The 17,515-nt window shown below is 36.8% G+C and overlaps 1 pseudogene; it reads left to right on the top strand.

Moving 5' to 3' along the window:
* The first annotated feature begins 12,159 nt into the window (after positions 1-12,159).
* LOC119819708 lies at positions 12,160-16,804 on the top strand (annotated as a pseudogene).
* Positions 16,805-17,515: the final 711 nt, after the last annotated feature.

The raw sequence follows: 17,515 nt of genomic DNA, 5'->3' as shown, positions 1-17,515 counted from the left end.
CTAAATCACTGAGTTCTCACACTTCTTCCGCCCTGACCTTTTTTACTGCTCCTCATTTGAAGTGTCTGTCACAGTCTGTGGTGTGCCACCACCATTTCTGACTGGAAGAACCCAGGACAGGCTCCCTCAACTGTGCCTTCCAAAGGACACGGGAAATGTTTTCCTCACAGTCAGTATCTAATAAATTTTATTCATGTCTAAACAAACTATATATCTGTCATAAATTTATCTCTATGCTAGCACAAACTCTTGCTTACCAGCACTTATGGGTTGAAGGAACATGAGCAGGTAAATCATTTTTTTTTCTAAGATTAAAACATGAAAATTTTTCATGTTTATTTTCTAAGATAAACATGAAAATCTAAAGAAAATAATAAACATTTGCAAATTGTCATGATGATAATTTTAGAACATATTACCAAGTTTCTTTTACTCTTTCAATCAAGAGGTGGGTTTATTTCCTCTTCTTTATATTGAACCCTAGCAAATGGATAGAAGCAACTGTAATAATGCACAGATTTTAAGGCCTTGTCACGCAAGATAACGCAGCTTATGTCTGCCTCTAGGTCTCTCTCTTAGGAGTCTCATCATTACAACAAAGCCACCAAGATGTAAGACGATTGAACTTTTTGGACTCACCAAGAAAGATAGATAAGGAGTATTTTCTCTGAATTAGTCAAAAGATTTAAGATTTCTGCAGTGAACTAATACCATACCTTAGATTCTCCAAAAGGAAGATGAGATCTTCTTCTCTTTACATATATATATATATGTATATATATATATGACTTGTCTGTTCCTCGCCACAGTAATCTATTTTGCTACTTTGTAGAAGATGATGGGCATTGAAGATACTACATATGGAGTTTATTTTCTTTGTGACAAAATTTAGTCACTGGGCAAAAAAAAGTCCTTCCCTCAACGGAAAACAGTATGCTGTCCAAATTGGACAAGCAGAACACAAGGACAGTGACTGCCAAACTTTGCCAAACAAGACAGGACAATACTTTAGAACATCCTTTTTCACAAAAATGTCTGTCAGATGTGCTAGGCCAGTAAGCTGAAGATAGATACCCCAAAATTACAAAGGAAACTTGGGTGACTTTCCAGGTAGTCAGCTTCTTCTGTCATTTCTCACATTTTTTTTAAAGTTGCTTCCTTGTACTTCTTGCTTACTCTAGTAATATTATTTCCTTCTCAGGTCTCTGATGGAGTCGAAGAGTTATAATGATAGTTTTCTTTATAACACATACAGAAAAGAAATTCACTAGAAAAATTCAAAGTGTACAAGGTTGAGAAATATTAAAAATAGTTTTGGTAATGCAAGTTAGTATAGAAAGTGAATTAGATAGAACTTTTTGGACTCACCAAGAAAGATAGATAAGGAGTATTTTCTCTGAATTAGTCAATTGCTAAGGATTAAACATTGTTACTATATTTATTGCCTATATATACTATATATAGTTATTTTACTTATTGTATACAGTTTTTTCTTATATTAATTATGGTGAGACCTGTCATAGCAATAGCACAATATGTGGACCTAACTTCTCTCTTAGATACTTTTCTATTTCTATCATCAAATAGCATGACTAAAGCAAATTATATGTTTAATTTGACTACAGTTTTCAGAGTTAGAGTCCTTGATGAAAGAACAAAAGAACAACTGAGAGTTCATATCTTGATTCCCCAACCTAGAGGCAGGTAGAATGAAAGAAAGAAGAAAAGAAAGAAAAGAAAGGAAGGAAGGAAGGAAGGAAGGAAGGAAGAAAGGAAGAAAGGAAGGAGGGAGAAAGAAAGGAAGAGAGAAAGAAAAACTCTAGAAATTGCAAAGCCCATCCACCAGTGACATACCTCCTTCAACAAGGGCATACATTCTAATCCTTCCTAAACATTTCCACCAACTAGGGATCAAGTATTTAAATACGTGAGTCTATGGATACCTTGTCATTCAAACTACAAGATCCAGAATCATTAATTGTGGACTTCTTTCTGTGAATTATGTGGACCACCTGCTTTTACAGCTTATATTTTAGGAAGTAGAATAAAACAAAATTACAAATGTTTAAAAGCATACCACTTGGAAGGTGTTTATGATATTTGATTCTAAAACCGGAGTCTCCAGGGTGGAATTCCATACTTTCTTCCTTTATCTACATAAATCAGATCAGTCATTAATTTTCTGCAGCTCAATTACCTCCTCAAAATGTCTATCACTTAAATTTTGGCAAAGCAAAAAAAAATGTCTACCACATGGTTTTATGAATACATAAGAGCTGATGCTGTGCTTGTAAATGTTAAGTATTAAATGAATATTGTCTATTATTCTTAGAAAGGGAATAAATGTTTAAGAAAAGACTATTTACCCATGGATGCTAAGATACTCTTTTTTTATAACCCACTAAAGGGAATTGGGAGGAAGGATTCCACCTGGGATTTACAGTGGAGCAAAGTCTGTTGGGAAAGTAGATGCAAATTTGGCAGCAGATACTCAATGGAATAACTCAACCAGAAGTACTTGGGGCATGTTGAATGTAGCTTGTGAAATAATCTTGCTAAGTAATTGTGCATTACCAACCAAGATAGATGTTTGAGTCTCCTCTTACAGGAAAATGGTTTCCTTTGAGAAATGGTGTTTAGTCTTGATTTTGGTCTGTTTGCTCTAGTTTGACCATTTGTTCTTAGGACTTTGTATGTATGCTGTAATGTAAAGATTTTTCGGCTATATGATTTTTAGTAGCAGGTTAACATCAGATCATCATGATAACCTCATGGACTGATTAATGTCTGTTTTATTAATATTTTATGAAAGGTGTAATTTGGGCCTCAATCATCAGCAAACTGAATTCTTCAGACAGTTACTCCTTAGTCTCCTCTCTGCAATATCACCCTACTCTTTAAAATCCTCTGTAGTAAATTGAACTAAGTCAGTCAGGACACCCTGTATATTCAGTTTCTTTCAGATTGGCTGGTGACATCACCCATCTCTGAGTAAATGAAACTGGGAACGATACCTTGATATCTTCCTATGTATGTATAAGTCCCAATTATTTGAAGCCATGTAAATGGGCTGTTATTTACAGATTAATGGATTCAAAACTAGTACGCTACCTAATTTGAAGTGTTGCACTTGTATCCCAATAATCAGGAGAGTGAGATAAAGATTACTAGGAGCATGTGGCTTATTCTAGCTATATTGTGGGTTTATGGAGAACCTGGGTTACATATCCAGAGTCTAGCTTCAAAAGTGAAGATGAAAAGGGGGAGAGAGGAGACACCAGAAAAGAGATAAAGAAAGGAGAGAGAGAGAGAGAGAGAGAGAGAGAGAGAGAGAGAGAGAGAGAGAGAAAAGAAAGAGATCTTGACTAATTCTGATCTCCATACCTTAAATTTTACTATTTAGAAATCACAAAACAATAAATCAGAAAGTCTTTCAGTATCAAAATTTATATAGAGATGATATTAAAATGTATAATAAATGGGCTTCTGAGCTTTCAAAAACTCCTCTTGGCTTATGGGTAGAATTCAATAACTACTGGGCCAGGAATTACAGTATTAGAGTACTTGGAACCATGATAGGAACAGGAGGTTGGTTTTTATGGTAAAGCAGTTCGTAACTTGCATGAATTGCACATGTGAAGTCATGAAATCCTCGACTCCCTCAGTAACAATGCAGCCTCTCAATTAGTTTTTGTCTAATAATCAATTAAACTCCTATAATCAATTAATTACTGGTGAGTAATTAGTGCTTTTCATGCCAATGACAAATTACTCCAACATACCTAAAAGAAGAAGCAGCAATGAGATACAAGGTACTATATTTTGCATAAAATGGAACATCTACTTTGAAGGCCATAAGAGTTGGCTAAGTTCAAAGGCAAGTACTGTTTGACTGTAAAGCATGGGAAAGACTTTATATTAATGGCCAATGTTATTCTCAATCAATATTGTATGCCATCTACCCAAACATGGTAGAAATCATACTATTCCAAGAAGCTTAATTTCATCCTTTATCTTTCAGTAAATATTTATTACAGGCTGCCTAAGTGATATCCTAGAAATGCTAAAACCAGCCTTTGCATTTTCTGAGACAAGTATTAAAATGTCAAGGGAACACATAATGTATTATGTATTTCCCCTAAGTTATCTTCTGCTATTTTTACTGTTGGGATATTATACATGCATGATATAGACTTGGGGGTCAGAAAGAGAGGAAATCAAACATCACAATCCAGTAGGTTCAAACCATGCCTAATTTTCAACAATTGTACAATGAAGAACAGCAGCACAAAAAGACGGAATTTCACATTCAAACTGATGGCTGACTATATGTAACCATGCAGCTTCTCAAGCCTCACAAGACCTGGGCCCTGGCCCTAACTTTATTTCATTAGAAATTCACATGGGATAGTGGACTGTGACAAAGCTCATGCACATGCAACTAGACAGGACCATCTCCTTGCCAGAGACTCAGGTTGCTTGTATTGAAATGATAATGCAACCTTAGTTGATACAATGAAGACATAGTCATTGGAAATTAGGGCTTGAAAGATAGTGAAGATCAGGTCAGTGTGCTCTGTAGAATTCCTCCAGAAATCCATCTGTAGGAACTGAGGAAATTATGGATCTAGAGAGGAAAGAACTTGCTTTACTATGTACAACAATGGTTATGAGTGGCTTAGCAGGGTGAGGCAACATTATAGATTGCCATGCCTAGCTAAGGTCAACTGAGAGAAATCATGGAGTTTAGTCTTCAGGGGAACAATGCCATAGTCAATCCCCAAGCAGAACAGGACAGGGCAGGAAGGAACTGAATTCTGAATGAAGATGATTAAGAATTTCCTTCAGTGAATGACAAGGCCTCAAGCATCCTCAGGATTTGAGGCAGAAATCTATTATTATCATAAGCAAAAGCTGAGTTTCATAACCTGGAAATTCAAAAGAGACTCTTGGTTTCTACCCTAGGCTCCGCAGAAGGGTCTCATACACATGTCAGAATGTGTCATCCCACTATTAAAAATGAGTTGACATATGGAGAGGCTATTACTGGCTAAATGAAAAACACCTCATTTGGCTAAATGCCCAAGAAAATTTTCATTTCCGCATTCAAATATACTAAGAAAAAAAGCCCTAGTTTAACTTGATCCTGCAATCTCCAAGTGCACTGAACTCATTGAATCTCTCCTTGCTTGCTCTTGCTCCCTCTGAGAGTACCATAACAAAACTTTGGCAAATTGGTACCTCTAATGTTCTAAGAGTATAATTCTGCAAAGCAGATCTGAATTCACTCTTTAAAAAAAACAGCTAGTTTTCATGAAGTGTTTGCCCTATTTTCTTTTCTAAAATGACATTTATTTCATAGCAAAAACTATTCTGAACTCAGTCCCTGTAGCATTAATTGGGTAAGCATTGTGAATAGCCTCAGACCCAGGGGTGAAAGAATGTGCACAGATATGCTCTACTGAAAAATGTGACTCTGCCAACAACTACCGCACTTTGCCTAAATTACATATGAGGTGCATTCTACCTGTTTAGCCTATGATAAGATCTATTATTGTTGTATAGATAGCAACATTTTATTCAGCATCTTTATGCACATGTGAGGAACACAACAGCCAGCTATTATTGCATTGGTCAGTACTCTGCATGGCAAATTATAGGAACCTGGAGGCAGGGGAGTAGAGGGAACAAATAAAAAGAGTAACATAATGTACATTAGGGGTGAAAAAATCAAAATAGCAGCATGTACAGTTGCATTCCATCTAAAAGCTATTTCCTTTCTTCCCAACTCACAAAGTAAATTATATTTTTATATTTTTGAGATTTGCAAAGGTGCTTTCCCATGGCTGTATTTATTACTTTTAAATAAATATTGTTACCAAAATGATAAAATTTCTATGTAGCATCCACTCAGTCTGTAACTTCACATGATTTTCATTTCGTTCTGCTTTCTAAAATTTTATCCCATCTACACATGTGTGCATGCATGTGTGTGCATATGCACTTATGCATTTACATGGTTTAAAATTCATCATCACATTTTCTGTGTGTGGCATTATTTGTATTATATTGAGATTCATCTACATTTATGCTCGTTAATTCCCTCTGTAGAAGAGATGCTACTTTAGGAAGTAAGCGCAAATCGTGACCACTTAGGCTAAGTTGGATATTGTTGTACATACACAAACATCACTACACTAAGTGTGAGTCTCTGGGAGATGCAGCAAATATGGTAAGCTAAGAGCTCTTTGGTTGATCAATGGCAATATAACCATTGCCACCTTTGCAAAATAAATGTAAATTTCCTCCAAAGTGCCATGTCACATTCTAAACCCCATAGTGATATGTAGGCTCTCTCACTGGGAGACATCCTTGTCAGCACTTGGCAGGCAGTAGTTTTATGGTGTCAAACTCAGTCTGAAGGCCAGCACGTTATCATGTAAGAATAGTCTATGTCCCAAGATGAGCTTCCTCCCATTACCATATTACCAGACTGAAAGGAACGGGCAACTGTCATCTTTTAGAGTGAGGGACAGCATGCAGTGTAATGGTAAGGATGCTTAATCAACATAATATTACAATTTTATAATTCTTTAAAGATGATGTGCAAAAACTAAGTTTGTGCCATCTCATGCCTGAAAATCTTTAGCAATTCTTTTTATTGTCTGTAAATTATTTTCTTTGTTAATAATTGTATTATCTGTGGCAGATCCTCTAGGCAACTGAATTCTTGGCTTGGCTTGGATTTGATTATTCAAAAAGCATTTCAAACCACTTTCCTGCTCTTAGCCTAAAACTCCCATCAAAGAAACCCTTGCTAGTGTGAGCAAGCCTGGCCCAAGCGTCTTTTTAGCCAAAACTGTCGAAGGAGGCCACTTGTTGGTTCCCAGCTGCTCAGTCCCGAAATAATCACACAGAAACTATATTATTTAAATCACTGCTTGGGTCATTAGCTCTCGCTTCTTACTAGCTAACTCTTACATATTGATTTAACCCATCTCCATTAATCTGTGTGTTGCCATGAGGCTGTGGTTTTCTCCGGTGAGGCTACATGGCTTCTCTTTGACTACACCTTCTTCCTCCCAGCATTCAGTTTCATTTTCCCTGCCTAGCTCTGTTTCTACCCTATCAGGTCAAGACAGTTTTCTTTATTCATTAATGGTAATCACACCATAGAGGGGAATCCCACATCACAAAGCCATTTTCAAAAATAAATGCCTGCACCATATTTAGAAAAACATATTACCTTCTTTCCTAAGAAAGTATCTGTATTCAAATATGATTACTGTAAAAAGACTAAGTGCAAACCTAGTGTTACTCTCAGAGGCGACTATTTGAAACTGACAAATAATTTCTGTTTAATAGTGTCTCCTTTCAATATGGCATGACTTGAACACACAAAACCAAATATTTTCTTTGCATAAACCCTGTTTTAAAATATGAATCAAGGCCAGGTTTGTCTCTCAACCTTCCTCCACAATGTTCTGACTTTTAGATGTTGCTTAACCTTAAGGTGCTTGGTGTTGGTCACTGTAATAAAACTAAAATTATTGGCTCCCCTAGAAGAAAATAGTTGTCAATATGGCATTAAACCATTTGAAAGCAAGTTCTTGAAATCTGAAGAGTCTCAATATGCCTCAGCCATTATACGTTGATTATTTTTAGCATAACATTTTTCATTTATAGATGGTATTTCCATGAAAACATGTATTTACTCTCTTGAGGCCATATTATATTAGAGTTCACAATTCCAGAACATAAGCTTGTCAAAGCATCTTCCTTGCTGACTGAGATAAGAAGATTTTGGAGCCTGAAGTTGCATTTTCCTGTCTTCCTGTTACTTGCTTTCATTATGTTCTTTGTCCACGTCATATTCTGCAATTTTATTGTGATGGGATTAGACAAAGATTCAGTTACTCTGCTCAGATATTCTTGGTATTTTCTTAAACTGATATCCTCATGTCTTTCATCGACTCACATGCCCAGCTGATATTGCTAAAGCTCCCACTCCCTCTGTTCTTTTGACTTACAGTTCCCCTTGATCTTCAACTGGACCATTTCGTTCGGCTTCATTCTTTCTTATGTGAGGTTGTTTTTAACCCCTGTTGATTATCTCTCAAGTGTTTATCTTCTGTCTTCAATGTATTTGTCATACTGCACTATATCCTGTATGACTTCTCAGAACCATATTACATTTTGATTTTTGGTTCACTAATCTTAGCTTTACCTTTTTTCCCTTTGTTTCTCCTGGGAGTTTCTTCTTTCTCTCTTCAGTAGCTGTAAGCCTGCTCACCCTATTTTTTTCTACATATTCATAGAATGAAATTTGTATATGGTTTAGGTATTTTTTTCTGAATATGTTTGTTTATTTGCTTGTTTGCTTTCTATCAGATGAATCACTCTTGATTCAGATAGTTCCTTCATGTAGATCATAATTAATTAATCATTCATTACATTGGACTAGTCACAACAATTCTGGGTCTCTTCTTTATTAGTTGAACTGTACTTTTCTGAGTCCAATGAGTATGTTTAACTAACTCTCTCTTTAGACAATAAAATGTGATATTTTACCCTCCATATTTACCTAAATATGAAATGTTTACTTGCTCAGTTGCATATAAAAGTTTTAAAAGATGAACTTTATTCATTATAACCCCTTGCCTTAACAATCATGTTTGTCAAGATACAGTCTTGTTCAACTTTAGGCTTCTTAATGTTACTACAGTGATCAAGTCCATTGCCTATCTCAGCCAGATTGAGTGTGAGCCACATTAAGATGTAATATATTTAACTGAATTTGTTTATCTTCATCATAATTTACCCTTTTAGAGAATCCTATTATTTCCCAGATTAGAAAATAATTCTTTAAACTAAAGTATGCATCAAAAATCCCTATAGTTCCCATTTTATTGAGAAGGCCTTATAAACAGCTGATGGTTGCCTCCAAGGTACGCTTGTCACTAAGGCACCTTGAGGGATATTGTGCTGTGCTAATTATTTTATGTGTTTATGTATATATTCATTGTATCTAGTATAGTTCATAGCTATCATAATGGAGCAGAGCTATTGGTTACTTTCCTCTGCTGGAAGCTTACATGGCAACATTTAAAGAAAAAAAAAAGCTCCTGATTTGAAATAAATGAAGGCAAGATACATTGGAGAGGTTGGAATGAGGAAAGGGAAGGGAGAAAATTATGTAATAAAATTTTAATTTTCCAAAATAAAAAAAATATTTTTAAGAATCTGTAATTTTGTAGTGAGGAAAAAGCATTTACATTTTCTAATTTGGCCATGTTCTTGGAAACCAGTGTCTAAACTGCTTGATCATTCTGTTTACAATTTAAGTGCTATACAACTAACAAAAAGCATAAATACATGCATATTTATATGCATTCTACCCATACATACTATAATCAAAAAAGGAAAAATCAGGGCACCAAATGCAAAAGAGACACAGAGTTCAAACTTTCAAATTTAGGACTGGCTGAAGAAGATAAAACTCCGGATCAGGCTGGTTCTAGTGCAGGAGGACCAGTCCAGTATGCTGTGGGGCTAAAGAGTGAAAGCCACCATACCTAGGGTTTCATACAGTATACTTCACAGGGACTTGATGACAGATATTCAGCCATGAACATCAACAGTAGGACCAATTGGATCATTCAATTTTGTCCAGAAAGAAGAGCATTTATGTTGGCCAGGGTAAATGTGACTTCACCCAAGCTGGACATACATGATTAATCTCAAGCTAATAACAGAGAGTTGGGCACATTGCTGGCATTAGGGTCTGATTGCAAAGCCCCATGTGCTACTCTTAATAGTTTTGTCTATTTATAGTTTGCTGGAAAATCATACAGGCAAAATTGACTAGAACAACCCTGGCACAGTTATGGGAATTATGAATCAAGATAGTAACAGTCATGTCAAGCTGTCAGACTCATACAAATGAGTTTTCCTTTTGTATCGGTATGTCCTAACTGTATACAGGACATGAGTTAAATAAGGATATTTTCATGCAAGTATATATTGTACTAGGAGTATATTCCCCCCTCATGAATCCTTACTCTCCCCTTTCTCCTCCTCTACTTCCTCTTTATCCCATTAGTTCCCTTAGACAATTTTACTTCTACTTTCATGTATGTTACACATACATACATACATACATACATTTTTTATGTATATTAAATCAAGGAACAACAAATGGAAGTGAATTTTAGATATTTGACTTTCTGAAATTAGCTTTACTCATTCAGTATGATTATCTCCAGTTGTATCCATTTCCTGCAGATGGCATGACTGCAATTTTATGAATGGAAAATTCATATATTTATCTCACATTTCCTTTATCCATTTCTCTGTTAATGAACACATAGTTTGGTTCCAAAACTTGTGGGTAGAGTTACAATAAACACCAATATGCAAGTCACTCCGTGATCTGTTGATTTGGAGTTTTTGTCTATATACAGAAGTAGTATATATAGGTCACATGGTCCATCTATTATTTTAGAGACTGTCAAATGAATTTCATTAAAAACCGACTTATTTATGTTCCCACGAGCATTATATAATGGTTCCTTTTCTTTCCATTCTTGTCAGTATCAGTTGGTATTTGTTTTCCTAGTGACTGCCATTCTGACTCGGATGTGATGGAATGCCTTTGTAGTTTAAATTTTAAGTTCTCTGATGGCTAAGGATGCTGAATTTTGTTTATATTTTTGTTGGTGGCTTGCATTTCATCTTTGGGGAACTGTTTCATTAGCCCATTACTGACTGATTGTTTGATTTCTTGTATTTTGTTTTTGAATTTTTATAAATTCTAGATATGAATCAGTGTGATATGTAGCTGGCAAAGAATTTCCCTTATTCTATAGACAGTCTCTCCCTTCATTCAATTGTTTAATTTACTCTGCAGAAGCTTTTTAATCTCTTGAGGTCTTATTTGACAAGTGTTGGCATTATTTTCCAACTAGATAGAATTCTATTCAGAATACCCTCATCTAGATCTGTATCTTAAAGTGTTTTTCTTCTAAAACATTTGGAAATCTTTAATAAAAAAATGAGGAAGAGGGAAAAACAAACAAACAAACAAAAAAATAAAAATAAAAAATAAAAAAAATAAAAAAATAAAAAAAATTAAAAAAACAAAAAAAGAACATTGGGTCTTACATTAAGATGTATCATCTGTTTGGAGTTGAGTTTTGTGTGCAGTGAAAACTAAGGACATCCGGTTTTCCTGGCACCATTTGTTTTTGCTTTTTTATTTCATGTTACGTTGTTTTTTTTTTTGGCTTTGTTTTGTTTCTTGGTTTTTTGTTGTTGTTTTGTTTTCGCTATTTATTTGTGTATTTTGAGGCAGGGTTTTTCTGTGTAGCTCTGGCTATCCTGGGACTCACTTCAGAAACCAGGCTGGCCTCGAACTCACAGAGATCTGCATGCCTCTGCCTCCTGAGTGCTGGGATTAGAGGTGTGCGCCACCACACCTGACTACAGCAGAATCTGTTAATGAGACTGTCTTTTCTCTAATGTATATTTTGGGTATCTCCATCAAAAACAAATGGCTGTAGTTGCATGGGTTTATGTCTACATTCCAATATATTTGGTTTACCTATATGACTTTGTACCAGTGCCATGCTATCTAATTACAATGGCTCTCTAGTGCTGTTACGGTCAGGTATTTGGGTGTCGTTAGCATTGCTTTTTCTATATAGATCTACTTTGGCAAAATGGGGGTTTTGCTTTTGTTTGCTTTTGCTTCCAGGTGATTTTAACAATTTTTTTAGTTGTTTAAATAATATAATTTGGATTTTGATGAGGATTATGTTGAATCTCTAGATTACTTTGGGAATTGAAGCTATTTTTTATAATATTAATTATGTCAATCCAGGGACATCGAAGGTCTTTGAATTTTCTAATGTGTCATTCATTATCTTTCTCCAGTGTCTTAAAGTGTTTATTGTAGAGGTTCTTCATCTTCTTGTGTAGGCTTGTTCTTAAGCATTTTTTTCTGGAGCTATTGGGAATGGAATTTCTTTCCTATTTTATTTCTTGGAAGGTTCATTATTGATGTATAAGAAACCTATTCACTTCTACAGGTTAATCCCGCTATTTTACCGTAAATGTTATTCAGGAATCTAGAGGGGCTACTTCATTCTACTGAAAAACATGTTTAACATAAACACTATTCAAGACACCCTGGAAATAATGAAAGAATCAGAAACAAAGCTGGTGGAAGAATCTGTAAGCACAAACAAGTTTCTGTCTAAGACTTCAAGTGAGGAAGACACTGAGAAAGAGAGCAGGGATGCTGCCTTGCATCAGGAGACACGGAACTGAACATCAAACCATGATCATACCAGGAAACGAGCCAAGTCTAATTCCAAGCTCTAGCTGGTACAGTCTGGCAACATGTGAGGAATTCTCCATCCCATTGGCTGATGGACCACTAGACACCAGGATATAAATCAATTAAACATCACTGCCCGCTCTGACAAGGAGAAAGAAAAATTCACAAAGGATGTCTGTGAGAAGGAAGACAAGGACAAAAGCAAAAAATGAATACCAAGAAAAGTGCTATTCAGAGATGCTAGTCAAGGATACAAAAATTCCACTGCAATAGACCGATGTGAATTCCTTGTAAACACAGTGAAACAGAACCCAAGGGACAGAATGATGCCGTTTAAATTAGAACGGGGGTTCTGGAATTTATTAATGACAACAATGCTATTATACTGATAGCTGCCTAATTTGAGATGGACCACAATGTTGGTCAAATTGGTAAAGCTGCCATCATCAACAAAAACAACAATCTAAGAAACCATGAACAGGGGTTTTCATAACATATATAAAAGATGAGGAAAAACACAGCTTTTCAGCAAATTTGTTTTCAAGAAAGATGATGCCAGCAAGATAGTAACCGGATGGGAAAGAATGGATATCTAAAGACACCATCAGGAACTGTGAAGGACTGAGTCACACCTCAAGCAGCCTTATTGTGGGAATTCATTTCCACCAGTAGTTTTTTGTATACCTTAGGGTGTGACCTCTGGATCTGGATGTGATCTCTTTTAAGGAAGAGGAGGGGTGTCTCTCACTCTCTTGGAAGGTCAGAGCAGAAGCAAGCTTACAGAATTGTTCACATCTCCCAGGGGCAGAGTAGCGGACATGGCAGCTTCTACCTTGTCCTGTATTCTGTGAGTCTTTATTTCTCTTTAAATCCCTATTTTCTTTTGAGCCCCTATAATAAAGACAATTGCAACTCTCGCATTACCAGAGTAGCACAGACAGCAAACTCAAATCCCAAGAGCCATTGCCTTGGAGCATACATTCAGTTGGCTGTCCAGAGCATGCAACTCCTTGTCACCAAAGTCAGCAGCTTCAGCAGACTCTCCATCCTCACCCGTCTGGGACCTTCTCTTCTGAAATGTTCAGCAACAACTTCCTACTTTCCCACTCACCCCTCAGCAACATCCATCCTTGAATAATCACATCATTTCATAGGTTGATGACCTCAGCAACTCCTTCTGACAAATGGGTCTAGATCCCAAGGTTCAGCTGAAGTAGTTGGCCCATCCTCACCTCATTTAGCCCCAGATTTTTTTCCCAGTGTTCTCAGCAAGCTGGCTTTATCATGGTCTTTACAGAACAAACCCCCTACTCACCTCTACTTCCAACTATTCCACCCCTAACCATATACCATCTATTCAGCAAGTTCAGTCTCCACAAGGCTACATATAGTCCCCTCAACAGTTTCAGGTTTCTTACTATTCCCCTGTACAATATCCTAATTTCAGCCATCACTATGGACCTCTTCTCATCCAGAGTCCTATGTTCAACAACTGGCTTGGCAGAGCAGTGGGAAAAGTGTCACTTTCTGGATCCTCAGACTCGACCCATAGTCCAGTAGTCATGAAAATATTACCACCTGTGTCAGAAAACTGGAAACTAATACAATCCTGATGATAACTCCCAGGCCCAACAAGAAAATTAACAACATCCCTATTGTACCTCCTACCCATTCTCCAGGACTTTCTCCTATCACCAGCCTCAACAATATCTGCACTGGACTCAGCATCCCACCTGTCCACACAATTCCCCTAGCTTGGGGGTCTGGTCAGCCATTATGGTATAATCCGTCCATCCATCCACCCTTGTTCTTTGACCAGAGCAGAGCATGGTGAAGCAAAATGGGCATCAGATAAGCACTCAATTCTATATCCACTGACCATTAACAACACATTCTGTGCCAGGAAGTGTGCTGGAGGTTATATGTACCCTGATGGCATGACCCACACAAAACCATTTAAACTCTTCACCCAGCTTGGCATATCTTGGATGTCACTGTCTGGTACACCATTGTGACCATATTCCCAAGTGCCCTGGCTGCCCAGAATGCCTTCCTTCTCCTCAAAAGCTTTGTGAGTTACTTCAGTCTTTGAGTGGTCTAAAAGGAGTATGACCTGAGGATCCTGGAGCAAGTCAGCTCCCAAGAAATGGAGAAGGAAAAGGAACTTGCCCAGGAGAGAAGCAGGCTGAGTAGAGTGAGCCAGGATGAAAAGACTGGGCCAGAGGTGAAAGGTAAGGAGACATCTAGACTAAGAGCCTATGGCATGTTGGCTGAAGAGAGAAGTGAAAGATCCTTAGACTGGCATTGGACTCCTTTGCACTCCTCGGCCACCTTTTCTCTGCCTGGTCCCCTGGTGTTTCTCTGTTCTTCCCATCCTCTCTTCTCACCTTTTAAAAAATTTCACCTCCAACCATGAAATTAATTTCCCTCATGTTTTTTGGTCAGGTGGAATTGAGAAGGTTCCAGACTCCTTTCTTCTCCTATTCCCTACTATTTCCCAATCTCCCTTTCCTCTTTTAGTTTTAAGTGAATGTATTTATTTGGGCACAACTAAACAATTAATTGATTGCCCCATTCTCTCACTTCCGCCATTGTGTCTCTCCAAACCCCACAGAGTTAAAGCATGGGACTACCCCAAACCCCAGCACACACACACACACGCACACGCACACGCACACGCACACACACACACACACACACACACATATATATATACATATATATATTCTTTAAAATTTTTGACACAGTAAGAGACACAGTATTCAAATGCATATACAAATTTACTGTGCATTTTATTTAATCTTGTGTTTGAGTGGAGATTTACTTGGGTGGAGACTGGTTTTGTTTCTAAATAAAAAAACATAACTGAGGGAAAATGACTTTTTCAAATTCTTTTCAAAGGCAATTTCTTATCTATTCTTACTGAAATCATTAGTGACATATCCACGGAAAGAAAAAGTATAAGTTCTTAAACCAATTTCATGTAGAACAAAGTTAAACTTTAGCCAACTTTGAATTTAAACTACCAAAATTCCCAGATATGTTCAATGTGGGTAGCTTGTGATAGAATCAGCATACTTTGAAGGAGATTTTCAGCCTTTCTTTCTCCAGCCTGGTCCATCTTTTATCATGTGACTAGCACCTAGTAGAAACAGCACACATAGCACAAAAGCAATCTGGGGGATTTTTGACTCATCTTATATCACAAAATGTGATAATGTCTAAAAAAGTTACCCGAACAGCTTAGTGGGTTTTTCTATAGGCTAGTCAAGGAGAAGAAACTGGAACATTCTCAGCCATGTTTGTGTTTAAAGCACTGTATGACCAATTATAGTCGAGATATATTTTTCAGATTTAAGAAATTACTTAAAAGAAATTTTGGATTTTGTATTTGTGCTTGGCAATGTTCTAGAAATTGGCACAAACATATTCTGAATTATCTGGAAAACTGGGAACATTGGTTCCTAGCCGCTATTTGCTCTTGATTTGAAAATCAGGTCTGCATGCCAGATGATCAAACGAGGCCAACCTGTACCTCATTAATTACCGTGAACCAAAAGAGCAAAAATATGAGACAGATGGACTATATGATATGTTCACGCCAAACAACACCAAACAACACCATGAGAGGGAAGAGACTGTATCACATCATCACCAGCACCACACACATTGTGTTGTGTTACATGGAGATGCTTGCTGGGTATAGTCACAATAAATTCTATTTAATCTGTTTGACTGCATTTGCTTGATTGGTTGGTTTAGGGGGTACTTTGAGAGATGCTGTTATTTTGTTAATTTTAAAAAAATCGTATCAGTGAAGAGTACTGCTTCAAACTTTTTCAAAGGAAATTTTTACCTACTACTACTGAGATGCATATTATACTCTACAAAGCTAGCATGTGGATAATGACTATAGCTCCACTCTAAGTGGCCCACTGAGTTTCGTCAGCCAACATTTTCTTTCACACTAAATTAATGCTGTCCATTTACACTTTATTGACTTCATTGCTTTTCTCTGATTCCATATTTTATTTTTTAAGGTTTTATAACAGTAGGGAAAAGTTAATGAATAAGAAAAATATCCATGGTTTAGTAAATTTAAGAAAATATTTGAGAGCACAGAACTGTGTCTTTCAAATGGAGTATAGGCAACATTCAAGTCAAACAACACTATACCTTTTTTAAAAAAACTATTCAGAAATCTCCAGACTTAAGCAAGCGCCTCTCCTCCTAGCCTTCCTTCATTCCCTGGAGACTCTGTACCTTGGTGCAGACCAAGGATTCCCCCTAGTGAGTTTTTACCACCCTGCTCAGCCTACCCTCCTGTCCCATCTCCATCTTTTTGTGTCACCCACTAACCCACAGATGCATTCTCAACCAGGAATCTCACTGCCACCACGTTTGCCTATAATCCAGAGACGCCAGCAGCAACCAAAGAATGGAACACACACCCAACAAAGATGATACCATATAGCTACATAAATAAACACCACAAACTCCAGGCACTAGACCACAGCCCAAAGGCAAGATATGAACCACCAAGAAAATATGCCTCCTTTGAGAACTAGTAATTGTACTAGAGTAGACCTTAATAAATACAATTCAACTGAAACCCTAAACAAGGACTTCAAGGTAGCAATTGTTAATACATTCATATCTTCTTAAAGAAGAATATATATTCATTCCTTAATAAAGATCATGAAAAGGCTAACAGTTGAAGAAAATAAGGAAATCAGTTTAAGACATGAACATAGAAATAGGAACAGCAAAGAAGATCATAGTTGAACTGGAAATGAAAACCTTAGGACATCAAACAAAAATCTCAGGGTAAGTAAGTCTCACCAACAGATCACAAGACACAAAAAAACTCCATGTCTTAAAGACAAACTAGGAGAAATGGGTAGCTCACTCAGAGATAATGTTCAATCCTAAAAAAAACATCTAGGCATAAAGCATTCAGGACATCCAGGACACTATGAAAAGACCCAACTAAGAACGATAGCAATAGTGAAAGGAGAAAAACGCAGATCCAAGGCACAAAAAGTCATTTCAACAAAATCATGGAAGAAAATTTCCCCAATCTCAAAAAGGTGCCTATCAAGGTAAAAGAAGCTTACAGAACACAGAATAGACAAGACTAGAAAAGAAATAACCCATATAACCAAAACACAGAAT

Source organism: Arvicola amphibius, chromosome 7 (genome assembly GCF_903992535.2).
Source record: "Arvicola amphibius chromosome 7, mArvAmp1.2, whole genome shotgun sequence".
NCBI lineage: Eukaryota > Metazoa > Chordata > Mammalia > Rodentia > Cricetidae > Arvicola > Arvicola amphibius.
This window is presented reverse-complemented; position numbering and strand designations above follow the sequence as displayed.